Below are 14,699 nucleotides of genomic sequence, written 5' to 3'. Positions count from 1 at the left end.
AAAAACGAACGCTGCCAAAGAAGAATGTGCTGACAATACTCCGTGGTAATGCTCGCAGGAAGCTTCAGCGTAAAAAAATACTGCGCATGTCCGCCGAGGATTAAATACTAGAAGCTACCGTCTATGTCACTGAAATGTCACCACCAACCGACGGTGATAAGGTGTGTTGGTTTATTACAGGCATGTCAGCACCGTAAATTGACGGAAATACTAGATGGTGCCATCACTTTTCCGGTTTTGCTCAATAGCAATCAGCGCGCATCAAAGGCGCACATCAATACATTTGCGATTGTCGCCTTTTGCGATCGTTTAAAAATACGGCCCTTGGAAGCATGCCGAATGGTGTGGTCCTAGCAGCGGCGCTTTTTCTTTTCTTTAAGCCTGGTGGCACATACGTTTTTGCACATTTCACCGCCCCGTTATAAAGGGGGCGCTCATAGCATCCATCCATCCATACATAAATCTAGAGCACTGTGAGAGGAAATTGTGAAAGATAAAATGTGCGTTCATGTAGCCACCGGTACATGTTTGGCGGTAGCTTAGCGGGCAAAACGGCCGCCATCCATCGTTGCGGACCAAGAGGTCATGGGTTCGACTCCTGTCATTGGAACATTTTGTTATAGTTTTTTTCTTTGCCATTTCATGTCGTCCATTTTGCTGACGTATTTCCGTGACGGAAATACGTCATGAAAATTGTTATGTTTGCCGCTCATAAGTCGATCCTGCAGACGGGACGGCGCGGCACGGTACGTCGTACAAAGCTTCTTTCTCGGCTCTCCCCCTGCCCGGTCTTCGGCTGTGCAATTATCGGGAGAAAGCAAACGGCTTCCTTTGACCGGCTTGTCTACCCCGATGGCCAGCATGGGTTGCGGTCAAGCGACCGTTCTCAGAGGTCGGCGGCCCGAATATGTGGGAAAATGAGGAGGACATCCCCTGCTCTATGCTGTCGCTCGAGGCGACAGTATGCGTGACCCCCAACAACGACCGACATGGCTTTCGCAACAATGCAAGGTCGAATGCGTGGGAGGCAGGGTCACGCAAACGCCTTTTCTTTCCCAGAACCGCTTAACGACTGGCTCCGCGGGTTCAGCTCGAGGAGTGTGGGAAAATGGCGTGAATTCACCAGGGCTAAGATACCGATGTATTTCGACCGTGAGAATCCCTGAGAGCGTGGGAAGGAGAGGGAGAGCCATGATGGGAAAGAGTGCCAAAATGCCTGTGTGCGCTGTAAAGACACTGCTGTCGAGATTAAGGATAGCCCAGTAGGGAGTGGCTTAATCTGAGGATAAACAGATTGGATAACAGAAGGTTGAGGCGGACCAGCAGTGGCCACCTCCCCTTTTCTTTGTTACCGCAAGGTACTTAAGACTGGACGGAATTCGTTTCCCTTCAGTCTAGGCTGTAATCACTTAACTGATCGATCAGTAAGACTCCGTACGATGCAACTTTCGTCTGGGCCGTAACCACTCGGTGGTCGAACAGTGAGACTCGGTTCTTCGTATGTAGTAACAGTGTTCTAGGCTCTAACTTAAGAAAAGTTAAGTAGATGAGTAAGATGCTGTTGATGTCTATGTTATCATCAGTGTGCTTCGGCAAGATGTACATATGACTGTAAATATTTCGCTGCAATATACCTTCAAGTTTTTATTACCTCCAACCTGCCTCCTGCTTCATCGACGTCGATCATCTCCTTGACGGGACTTCAATCCACACCAAGGAGAAAACGAACAAAGGAAAAACATAACTAAAATTTTGGTGGACCCCGGCATAAAACACTTTCGTGATAAAAAAAGCACTGAACTCCTTCGTCTGCTCTGCCGCGCGCTCGCGCGTGTCGTAACGCACGTGGTTCGCCGCTTCACACGCTTTCTAAAGGTGCCATCATGCTGTTATGCACCGTTCCTATATCGTGCTTGTCGCCCTAGTCGACGGAGTACACCACGTTGTATTTCGCAAGGCATGTCATGGGGCGCAGCTGAAGTTAGCAGCAACAATGCTAATAATCACTTCGCAAACAGTTGGCGCTCATGTTTACTCAAACAGCTCGCTCATTGAGCCCACTCAATGAGCCTGCTTGCACGTATTCGCGTAGAGCTGTCTTGTAATTCTAACTAATCGCTGCATATATCGGAAATGTACTTTGCATACAGGATCCCCCCAACGATAAAACACTGTAGTGTAATAATAATAATAATAATAATAATAATAATAATAATAATAATAATAATAATAATAATAATAATAATAATAATAATAATATTAACTTGGGTTTAAAGTTCCAACACCACGTTATGATTATGAGAGACGCCGTAGTGGAGGGCTCCGGAAAATTCGGCCACCTGGGATTCTTTAAAGGGGTCATGAAGCACCCCTTGGGCATGTTGAAAAAACACATCCTGCGGAAAGCTGACACGGCTATGAACTGCTCTGCCAAATACTACAGTCGTGCGCGCCGCGTAAAGGCCACAAGCGGAGCGCGAACTTGCCGTTTCCCCAGGCGCCCTCTTTTCAAACAGAGGCCGGTTCTCACTCTCGTCGGTGGGCGGGGCGTCTGGCAGTTTACGTCGCAAGAGACATAGCATGCTTATTGGCCGATAGCCGACGTAAATCGAGAGCGGCGTTCGGATCAGATGCGCTTCTTGCCGCGGGGTGCCGCCACTTGCCGGCGCCGCACTCCTCAGTACACGGTAGCCGCACTCGCGCAAGCGAATCACAGCGGGAGAGCGATCGCGTTTCATGACGCGCACTGACGTAACTTCTTTCCCCAGTGTCATCCCTCCCTGTCTAGCTTCGAGTGCGCTCGTCGGCACGAGAAAAGAGAGAAAGCGCTGGGAGCGTGCGCCAAACCCCCGTAACTCCGCTGATTCTTGACGGATTCGAGAAATTTTTGCGGCAATCGATTCGGGAGGCAGTAAACTCTGATACTAAGGTCATTAGATCATTACTTGGAAAAGTGGTTCATGACCCCTTTAACATGCACCTAAACATAGGTACACGGGCCTAAGCATTTCCGCCTCCACCGAAAATGCGGCCGCCACGGCCGGGACGGGATCCCGCGACCTTCGGGTCAGCAGTCGAACACCATAGCCACTAGTCCACATTGGCGGGTCAGAATCCGCACATACATCATCGTGTTGTTATTACCACCTGGAACACAGCGCGTCAGCCCGCTTCCTCATCTTGTGGAAATGTGTCACAAGGACCAGCCTCCAGTGATCACGTGACACAATAATCTAGCACACGCACAAACATTACCACGCGTGAGTGAATCGTACTCGTACAGCCATGCACGAAACTCATAGGCAACTTCCTTATTATCTAATGTTTTTTGACATGTCATCCATAAGTAATTAATTTTTTGAATAATCCCTAGATCGCGCTTCACGATACTTTGTTGTTGGAAGTCGTTTTACGTTAAGGAAATCAGAAACAATGTAATATGCTTCGAACGAATATTCTGACTGTTTATTGTAAGTTAGCGTTTGTGTACTAGCTGGATGAGCTATGCATAAGTATCGTATGAAAGCTTTTGGTTATTTAATGTGCACGATTCCCAACAACTACCCTAGTAATACGAAGTCTGTATGCCAAGAGGTCCTGCCTGAATTTTAATCTCCTGAGTCAAGCCACGCCACAATCACTGAGTAGAATGGCTGTGATGAGTGAGAGTAAGCAAGACTGAAATGAACTGTGGCCAAATTAACTTCAAGATAATGCTAGTGAGTAGTATTTTAGTTGGCATGAGTTTGTGGGAGCAGAGGGAAGTGATGTTATCGAGGCTGCGTTTTGAGGCAGGCTCTCTATTTTATACTGTCATTGGTACTCATTCAAATTCTTGCACACTTTTATTTACGCCATCAGGTGCGAGGAACAATAAAAGAATGAATAGCTGGAAATTTATCTCTTATAAAGTAAGCTGGGTGCGTCGTTGCTGCAATCGACAGATGGCTTCGATAAACATGTTGAGTATATTTAAGCCTGAGAGAGGTAGCACCTTCGCAACGACATGGTTTAACACACGGGCGTAAAGACACGACGAAACCAGCGGCGCAATAAAAATTAATTTACACATAAAAAAGTACAAATTAAACGGGTCTGCACTGACTCATGTTCTTATAAAGCAGCTTGCCACGGGCACGCCGTTTTTTTCCAAGGAAGGGTTTTATTTTACTCTTCTTTTTCTTGAGATGAACTCTCACGACTTTCGCCTCCGATGTAGAACACCAAGCAAAGATGACAACGGCGAGCCCGACATTTGAGCCTTCGTTCAAAAGCTGTGTTTATGAAAAGAGTTTTACTGCAGGATACCTTTATAGCTATGCCTTTACTGTAGAAGAAACACATAGAAATGAGAGTGACGACAAGTTTTACAGATACGAGCACATCAAAAATAAAAACTTCATACGACAGCGTCTTCGCTGTCATTGTGTATTGCTTCTGTCCGGTATGGAGTCGCGGGAAGAGGAGTCGGTTAGTGATATTTGTTATGCAGTAGCCATTTCCGACTTGTTCCTCGAAAATGCTCGGTAACTTTTCGGTGCGCCAAGTTCACTGCCAGCTATAAAATCTGCGCATCAATTACGCATTGATTCCAACTTGATTGCGCCTCTGCAGACATAATTAGACGCCTCGTAGGAAGTCCGCAGTTGCCTATGAATCATTTTGCTAGGTAAGCGATTGCACTTGTCTTCTCTATGTGCCATCTATAATTGTATATTTTCTACATGAAGATGCTCATTTATAAAAGCGAAATAGTGAGATCCCTCATAAGCACGAAAATTGGCCGTCTGCGTCCGGCTTCGGCGGTGTCAGGACGAGTGAGGCAAGAAATCTTGATTACGTAACCACATGACGTGCTCATAACGCCACGGATAACCTGGACTTATGACGTCATCATGCCGTCACATAACGGGACGTCAAGTGGTGACCTCATCACATGACACCTTCACCTGGTGAAAGCTGGGCCGTTTACGGAGGCAGTGCAAAACTGGGTGAGTTGTAGAAAGCTCGTCATGCGTCCAATCCAGGAGGCAGTGCAAAACATGTGAGTTGCACAAAGCTTTCAGAGGGGCTTGGAATGGAATAAATACATCGACTGAGAAGAAAAAGAAGATGGGGGCTTGCGCCTTTGAGTCGTCTTAGGCGAATACATAGGGGAACCTGTGAGGTTTGTTTCTTTGGTGGGTGCCATCTCTTGGTGAGGAAGTATTTCTGTGTGTGCGCCATGTGTTTTGTTTCGTGGCGGTGGGTTTTTTTAGAACACCACCATCGCCAACTTTACAGCTGAGTGAATGCAAGCTTTGCTTGAAAAGCAGATAGTGACGAATTTTGTTGGACAGTGAAGGCTATAGTGCTGCCATGGGCAGTGATTACGGTGAGGGGGCCACCTCTTTAGCAATCGCACTGCGGTAACGGCACGACACTCATCGTACACTAGAGGCATGCGAACCTTACGTTGGCGCAGTACACCTAAAGCTTAACTGGGTCTGCAGTGCACATATCACTTGGGAGCATGTAACACATGGTTCGACCACTGCATGCGTGCACATAAACTATTAAAGGAGCACACCAGAATTTCCACCTAGTCAACCGGAAATTCAGCGCTGCCTCGATTGTTATAAAGCCCAAATAAATATAATCTGCTACGAAAACGAGGTAAGGGTTCAAGTTAAGAGTTTGTGAAATGTATGTTATATCAGATCGTATGTTTAGTTAAGAAAAGGGCCAATAAACTGTCAGCATGATTAATGAAAATTATTTGAATGACTTTATTGAAGGAGCACACTGTTTTTTGTGAACAGCTCTGATCATTGCGGTATCAGGCGGAGCACATCAACCAGGCACTTCTTTCTACCTGGCCTCTACGATGCGCTTGGGCAGCGTGACGGCGAGCCAACGAAGCATACCAAGTGCTCTCAACTCAGTGTGTTCATTCAGAGTGCAGACAATTTCCTTACGGGCGCCCCATCCAGATTGCATTAAACTGTTACAGAACAGTCTTTTTCCCATCACTTGAGTACAACAATCTTCCATCCACTTGATCCAAAAGTTCGCGAAACGCTCCGGGCTTGCGGTATTAAATATAATAAAAGGGAAAATTACTGTTGCCTAAAGAAGTTTTATTTATTCATTAATTCATGTATTCATTCATTCATATTGCTATGGAGCTTCTTTTGATTGAACCTTCGCCTTGTTTGGTGAGGAATTCGTTCGAGACACTTGCACTATCTTGGGGTCGTTGGGATAAAGAATAAAATGCGAGTACAAATTCTTTTTTCCAATTATATTTTATTGCATATGTTATAATAATGCTATTTAGAAAGGCAGCGGACCTTTCCATGGTAACCCGATCAAGCATGACGATCTTCCAGGAAATCTAAGCAAGCTGTGCCCTTACTCACTTGGCTCCATTGACAGTACCCTCTGGGATTGTGATATGTTCATTACGGAACTCTTATGCCAGATGATCACGCTTTTTTCACGGGATAAGTCGGGTAGTGGATTTTGACTGCGTCGTATTGTCATTCAAGCTGCGCATTTTCTATATTCATGGGCCAGCTGAAGCAGTCATGTCTGACGATGTTAGGGGCGAAGCACCTTAGGATCTAGGCTTGTAGGTTCTGTGGTATCCGTGCTCACGGCATAGTACCGTGTAAATCCCCTAAAAAAAGCTTCAACAGTTTTTCTAATATCAATTATAATTGTGACAAAACAATATAAAACACCTTGAAGCACAAACACTTTATAATAGTCGAGATTTCAACGTGGATATTATGGACCTTAGGACCTAGCTTTGTCGTCGATACTCACTGTTTGCTGTCATGGTGATTACAAAACCTTTGCTATAATCGAGAAATAAGTGTGCATAAGAATACAAAAAAACTTCACAATAGACAAACAGCAATGATAATTGTGTCAAAACAGTGTAAAACACCTACAAGCACAAACTTTATATTAGTCAGCGACACCAACGCACACATTATGGACCTTAGGACCGAGCTTTGTCGCCGACTCTTTATGTCACTTTATGTCACTCAATTTACATCATTTGGGGTAACGCTTGGGTAACATACGTGAGACAAAAAATGTAGAACAGTACGCTAGAATCAATAAAATTGCGGCAGTACAAAAAATTTGGCAGATCCCACGTACCGTGGGAGTCGATGTTAGGCGAAGCATGCGGCGGGGAGGTGACCGTGGCGTAACATTTTTTACTCAGCGACACGTTACAAAATGACGCTATAGATTTGTATAAATTTTATACGCACACATATATATGTTGTAGAGCCGCATATGTGTTATATATCCAGTTTACGGTTGGGTAACGCTGCCAATGGCAACGGGTATTACCAACACCAGAAGCGGTAAGCTGACATGCAGCGCTTATACGTGTCCCGAGAACGCACGCACGTTTCACGAACCCGTGTGCATGTGTGCAAGAAGTTCTTGACAGTTCTTGAACAAGGGCATCATCACCGTGATCAGGGAGCACCAGCAGTTGGTCATGACTTGTTATCATATCCGGCCGTGATCGCGGAGACGAGGGTTGCATGTGTAGTGAAGTATAAGGTATAGTACAGCTGTTGGAAATCGTGGATGTCTCGGTCACTTCGTCGACAAATTATCTGTCGATAGAGTCGGCGACATGTCGGAACCTGAAGTCACCCTTCGCGTTGGTGAGGTATAGGCCGTCGAGGCTGGTAGGCCTGGATTGCGCTACGTAGACCAACATCAGTGGATGGTGTTTGTCGTATCCGTAGACTACCTGGGCGTATGTGCCCTACGTAGCCTAGTCTACAAAGCGGTTGTCAATCAATCTGGCATCATCCTCGGCCAACATGAGGCCATTGCCCAGCCTCGTAAGAAATGAAGAGGACACTGCGTCGTTCTGGAGGACGAAGTGCACTGTACGGTGCGGTGATGTGGATATCATATGTAACTTACGTTAATATAATCCTTCGGGGTCGAGGAATGCTTCAATATAGCTTGCTGAATCATAGGAATACAAACGTAATGCTTATGAGAGTGCTCTAAAAGCGGAGCCAACACTGCAACTACAGACGTTAATCTGATATGACGCCTGTATCGTAGGAGTTCACATCGTAGGAGCATCATGTAGTGTTTATTACTTTCTTGTAAAATTAGATAGCCAGCACCACAACCACAACTGGCGTTGCACCGATATTTCGCCTGCGTAGGCTGTTTTTCCAAACCAGTTTCAAGACCTGCCGTGGCTCAGTGGTAGAATACCTGATTGTCACGCAGAAAGCTTGAGTTCGATTCCTGCTGGGATCCTAATTTTCATTCTTTCCATTCTTTGAGTCAACGCTGCCGATGTTGGTTTTCCTTAACGCTCTAGGATTTAGGTAGTTACCAATGTCTGTTCTCGCCGTTCCTGGGTAGATATAAACTGTCAGTCACCTGTGGCGCATACCCGTACACCGCGGCCCGTGGTAAACGGGTATGTGCCACACGTGTCTAGTGGAAAGTGTTTGACGACGTACGCAACAGGAGTTTAACGTTATTCACGTCATGACCCGCATTCATATTTGTGAAACCGTCTTACCCTCCCATGCAAATTTTGGTCTATACCAAGTTAAGGAGGCGATCATGAGAGCACCCAGACGTAGGCTGATAGATAGATAGATAGATAGATAGATAGATACGTAGATAGAAACGCTCAAAGTGCCAGAGGTTCGCTAAGAAATGCTTCGCATTTAATGAAAAACTCCTACAAGCACAAAGCCTTTATACTAGTCGGCCACTACAATGTAGATAACATGGACCATAGGACCTAGCTGCACCTACTCCTTATCATTCACTTCGTGGAGATGCGTTCTGTCTTTTTTTCATGACCTCGCCGTGTATTTTCTTGGCGGTCGACATGTCATACGTACCGCAGATTTTAACTCTATGTTAGACAGACGAGCTGACCTGCAGGGTCTGTGATGGGGTCGTTCTGATTAGAACGCGCGAGAGCTGCGTCGCCTGGTACAGCGCTCCTTTTTGATAGATGCGCACATACTAGCACATGGGCGACAATATGCCTGGACTTGTCGGCGTGGTGCATCGTCTAGTAGGTTGAAAAGCTTCTACGCCCCAAGCGCGCTAGCTTCTTACGTGTCGCGATCCGATGTGATACCATCACCATCACCCCCTGTTGACATCTCTGATCATAGACTAGGGGTGCTCGAGGCTTACTTTCCTTTTTCTTCATGAGTGAGACCATCGTATCTTAACATCCGCGTTCTGCATGACACGCGTTCGCTCTCCAGCTTATCTAGTCCTGTGTACCTTCCTGTTCGGATCCTGTACGGAGTCGTGGTTACAGTGTTGTTCACACTGCTCAGTTGAAGGGCGTGCCCTCAGACGCCGTATATCGGAAGAACTAGCGCACACTGTCAGAAAGCTACGCATTGCTCTTCGGGTGGATCGACTAACTCCATTAGTGCGCGCATGGTCGCGAGAGTTACGGGGCCGTTTCAAACGCCTTATTGTAGCATCGTCGTTGTCGGAGGCCTCTTCGCGTTGCAGACGTAATCCATATGCTCACCCCAAGGTTCTGCGCTTTTCGAGAGGCTGGCTTCTCAGGCAGTCGATTCCGCTCAGAACTCAGGCCGCCAGAGCCCTTCTCGTGGCGATGCCTCTTGCGCGTGATCGATCTGTTTTCGTAGCTCATTTTGAAAACATGCCTCGTACGACTATGCCAACGCATCATGGTACGGCCCATACATTCACAATACTAAGTGGGCTGCCTCAGGTTCCACCAGAGGTAGCTGCACAACTTTGTGCAAATCCGTCAGCTAAGAGGTGAATGATCCATTGCCTTCCAAGAAGCGTGTGTTCTGATAACCTTTTGGAGGACATTGGAGCACTTTCTGTTTTGTTGTCTGCCGCGGCTTCGAAAACTGATTTACCGGATAGCTACCATGATGGTTGAATTGTGTTAATACGTAAACATGACCCATCGCCAGTCGGCCCATAGGAATGGATACCATTTACGCTTCTGAACGTAGATATCAAAACTTCTGAAGAATTTGCCACTCGGCGTTTGAGAAGCCTGATGGCTTTCTTAATAGGACATGATCAGGCGTGCTCAATTCCTGGAAGAGAAATTCATAGCCTCTGATTTGTTAGGCGCGAAATGATTGCGTACACGTTGGGGAGAGCAGCGCGTGGACTTTTGGTATCACTTGATCAAGAAAAGACATTTGATCGCGCCGAGGGCTGGCAGAAGTGTAGTTCACGGCAGCTCAAGATGTTGCGGTGCAGCGAAAGCCAGTAGAGAGACTTGGCGGAAACTTTCTTCATGCACGAGCGACTTGATTTCGGCGAGTAAGGTGCAGTGGTCGGAAATAGCTGACAAGCCCACGTGATGGCGGGCGACGGGTAATCAAGCGCTGTCAGCGCAGCTCCTCATAGCTTTGGCACAGCGTGGTGAGCTCTGCCACCGTGCGAGGGTATTTAGCAGCAGCATGGTGAAGGCATCGCCGTCGATGCCTTTCATAATATTCCTGATTCTGTCAGACTCCGACATGCACGCGTCGGTTTTTTTGCACAAGTCAAGGATGTCTTCAATGTAGCTGGTGAAAGATTAACCGGCTTGCTGAGCTCGTTCACGTGAACGCTGTTCGGCTTGCAGCTTGTGAACAACAGGGTGGTCAAACACGTCGACAATGGCGGTCTTCAAATCGGACCACATCGGGAAGTCGGATGCATGGCTGTTGTACCACATGCCTGCTACAGCCCCGAGGTAGAAGACCAAGTTGCTCAGTTTGCCTGGTTTGTCTCATTAATTGGCGACATTCACGCGTTCGTAAATCGCGAGCCAGTCCTCCGCGCTTGCTAGGCGGCGTCGTCTTGCGGTACGGTAGATGGCACAGTACGGTATCGAAGCTCCAGGGGCATCGAATGGAGACCGAAGCTTTTTTAAGGGCACAGCACTCTTCACCGAAATGTAAAGACGTTTCTTAGTGGGCACTCTGCGACGATGAACGACAGCGACAGTCAAGGCGGGGCCGACTCTCAGCATGAGCTGCGTTCTCTCCGAAAAGAACCGAAGAGGGCGACCCACTAGCAGGGGCTGGAGAGGACGACCTACTGCAGTGTTCTAAGGCTTCGCTATAATAGCTACAAATTTAGCATAATGGCGGCGTTTGCCTTCTCGCAAAACATCGTTGAGCTTCTCAGAAATACATAAAGAAATATACACACCACGCTGTTTCTTGGTGCTTATGAAAGAACCGCATGTCCTGTTATCGGCGGAGTTCACCAAGGGTGTCCTCTATTTCCAGTAGTTTATGTGCTTAGTCTCGAAACATTCCTGCACTCACTACTTAATGATCCGTACATTCGAGGCCTCCCACTACCTGGAAATGGTACCGTGAAGATGGCAGCTTTCGCCGATGACATCACGTTGTATATAAAGAACGAGGACAGCTTTTACCGTAGCATTTTGCTTAGTATGGGTCTACCTCAGGCGCTTAAAAAAACGACTCTACTCGGATTCAGGGCTGATTATACCTCCTATGGCATATCAGCATCCGTGTCATTTTCAGTCGTCGACGATGTAAAACGACAGGTCCGGGAAGCGGACGACAACAATTAGAACAGGCTGTATTTTCCGGCCGTGCATGGGAGATTCATCATGCCGTGCAGCGCTAAATCCGAATAATTTGGTCGTTGCAATCCCTTCTTGGCTCGTTTTTTTCTGTTCAGCTGGAACTGAGCTGGTTGGCCAAGCTGCGCTTGGGCAACCCCAAAACAGAGGTGCATTCGCGTTCCCATCCGTGTCTGTTCACCGCCGGCTGCTTATCCTGCGATTCTTGCTTCGCGTGTTGCACGGTGATCAGTGCTCCACGCGTGACCTTGCCTACTATTTTTAGGCACAAATGTATGATATTTGTTACCGGGAGTGCGGATTCAGTCTGCACCACAAGAACCATTTTATTTCATAGCGGTAGCACTTTCTCGCCACGCACAGCAGGTATCTCGTGATGTAGAGATTCTTGAAAACCGTGTTGTAGAGACAACGCCGGCCCTGCTGCTCCGTCTGGTTCCTCCAGCCCGTCTAGGACGCAGGAGTGGTGTCTCGTGGAGCACGAGAACGGTCATCTCCGTTACTTTATGTGGCGTCTGGGATGAAGAGTACTCCCAACACGAGACTGACTGGAGAGGTGGGGCATGGTCACATCTTCCACTTGTCCTAACTACCCGTTAAAAGATTCCAACGACCATCTGCTGCCGCAATGTGTAATTGCAAGGATATTTTTGAGACCGTTAATACTGGTTGCCGTTGCCTAGGAGAGTATCGTTTTGCCACATTTGGCCGTTGCTCGCGTAGTCGCTTTGCACGCCTTCTAACTGCTGCGGGGGCTTTGTTGGTGGCGTAACAGGTGTGAGACTGTCGAAGCATGTCACCGTCGCCGTGTTTTGTTCCCGATTTTGGCACAGTGGTACTCCAAACTGCTGCCCTCTTTGTTTGAATAAATTGTTCTTACTTTGGGACGAGGAATTTCTACGGCAGTGGTCATGCCACTTCCTGTCGGTAGTTAATGAACGTGTGCGGGTTGTTTTATTCTGGCCTGGTTCTTGTAGCCAGGCCATGAGACAGTGATTTATTAATGAATATAATCTGTTTGTACTGATTAGTTCTGTATCTGCAAGTCCCCGTACGCGTGTCGGTTTTTGTATATACACATTTCATGCTAAAACTGTACATTTATGTAAATTACTTGTATGATAGCATCTGCTCTACATATTTGCTGGCATGTTCACCAAGTCATGTGTAATGTGTATATACATTGCCATGTACATTTTGTGTACTGTGATAAGTTTGTGCATGCTAGTTATTCGTAGTATGTATTGGGACACGCCGTGGACTGTGGACACGCTGTGGATTTTTGTTAAAATGTTTCATATATATTGCCCTTAGTCATTTGTGTATGTTAATATCATTGAAGTATACCCACTGTTTCCTAATGTTTGCAGCGTCCTATGACGGAATGAACTATTTCTAAAAACGCATTATTTGTACACATGGTGAGGAACACAGCTGACCTACAGTCGTTTACAACCTAGGAGCAGTTCTAAGCTTCTCCCACAGCCGTCACTGTCCCAATCAGAGAGTATTTGCATATATGGCCCTTCCAATGGACCTTTCCTCAAAGTCACGCGCGCCACCATGCGCCGGCGCTGTGCATCACGGGAAAAAACAGAGCCAACTCCGTCCTCTGCGTCAGTCGTACGTTCCGGTTTGTCGTAAGGCACGTGGTTCGCCTCTTCACACACATTGTCAAGGCGCCATCATGCTATTATCGATCGTTCTTATATCCCGCTTCTCTTCGTAGGCTACGGAGTAAACCACGTTGTATATCGCAACTAGAGCACTGCACGGGCCCGGGCCGGCCCGAAAGCCCGGGCCTGGCCCGGCCCGCGGGCCGGCCGGGCCGTCCGAAGCGTTTTTTGGTGGGCCCGGGCTGGGCTCGGGCTTGAAAGTGCGGGCCCGGGCCGGGCCCGGGCTTGAAGCCGCGGGCCTGGGCCGGGCCCGGGCTTGAGGCTACGGGCCGGGCCAGACCCGCTCATTAAAAGGCGTAAGTCGGGCCTTCGAGCACACGCGAATGTTATGCATTCCATGGTCTAAGGTACACTGTGCCAAGCTGAAGTGACACGTATATATATATGTATATTAACAGCACTAACAATGGGCCAGATTACGGTTGTTCCCATCGGAGGCATAAAGATTTCGGTCTTTTATTCGAGGTTGACACATACGATACATTTCATTTATATTCCTTGGTATTACGTGCCAAAACCACGATATGATTACGAGGCACGCCGTAGTGGCACCGGATCAATTTCGACCACCTCGAGTTCTCTAACGTGCACCTAAAGATAAGTATATACACGGGTGTTCTTACATTTCGCCCCCACCAAATTGCGGCCGCCGTGGCCGCGGGAATCGCACCCGCGTCCTAGGACTTAACAGCGAAACAGCTTAACCGCTGAGCTACCACCGTGGGCAAAGCAACATTTCGATGCATGTACACACCAGATTTTCCGTCCGATCGCCCGCTACAAAGCGCAAGGCATCATTAATAATCATCATCAACAACTAATATCCTCTAGCGGGCCCGGGTCGGGTCTGGTCATGAAAAAGCGCGCCCTGGATTAGTTTAGTAATGAACGCCCGGGCCCGGGCCGGGCTCGGGCTGGGTACGGTCAAGTACGAACGGGCCCGGGCCGGGCTCGGGCTGGGTTCGGTCATGTACACCCGGGCCCGGGCCGGGCCCGCGCTTGGAACCACGGGCCCGGGCTGGGCTCGGGCTTCATAAAGCGGGCCCGGGCCGGGCCCGGGCCGTAAAATCCGGCCCGTGCAGTGCCCTAATCGCAACGCAAATCATTCATTGCAACTCAAGTCAGCAGAAACAGTGTAATTAAACACGTAGCTAACAGTTTACGCATTTAATTGAGTGGATCGAGCCCATTGCTGCGGAAAACAGCTTGCTTGCAAAGCATTCGCGCAGACCGGGATTGTAATTGTAACGAATCGCTGCTTATATCGGAAATATAGAACGCACGTACGATCCTCCCAACGATAGAGCTATGTAGTGTAATAAAAAGTCACGGTTTCGCCGCAAGGGTGAAATCATAATTGGGATAACGAGAAATTGCAGTGTCACGCGAAAAAGAACAAGCAG

The sequence above is a fragment of the Rhipicephalus sanguineus genome, chromosome 8 (genome assembly GCF_013339695.2).
Source record: "Rhipicephalus sanguineus isolate Rsan-2018 chromosome 8, BIME_Rsan_1.4, whole genome shotgun sequence".
NCBI lineage: Eukaryota > Metazoa > Arthropoda > Arachnida > Ixodida > Ixodidae > Rhipicephalus > Rhipicephalus sanguineus.
Note: the sequence above shows the minus strand (reverse complement) of the source record.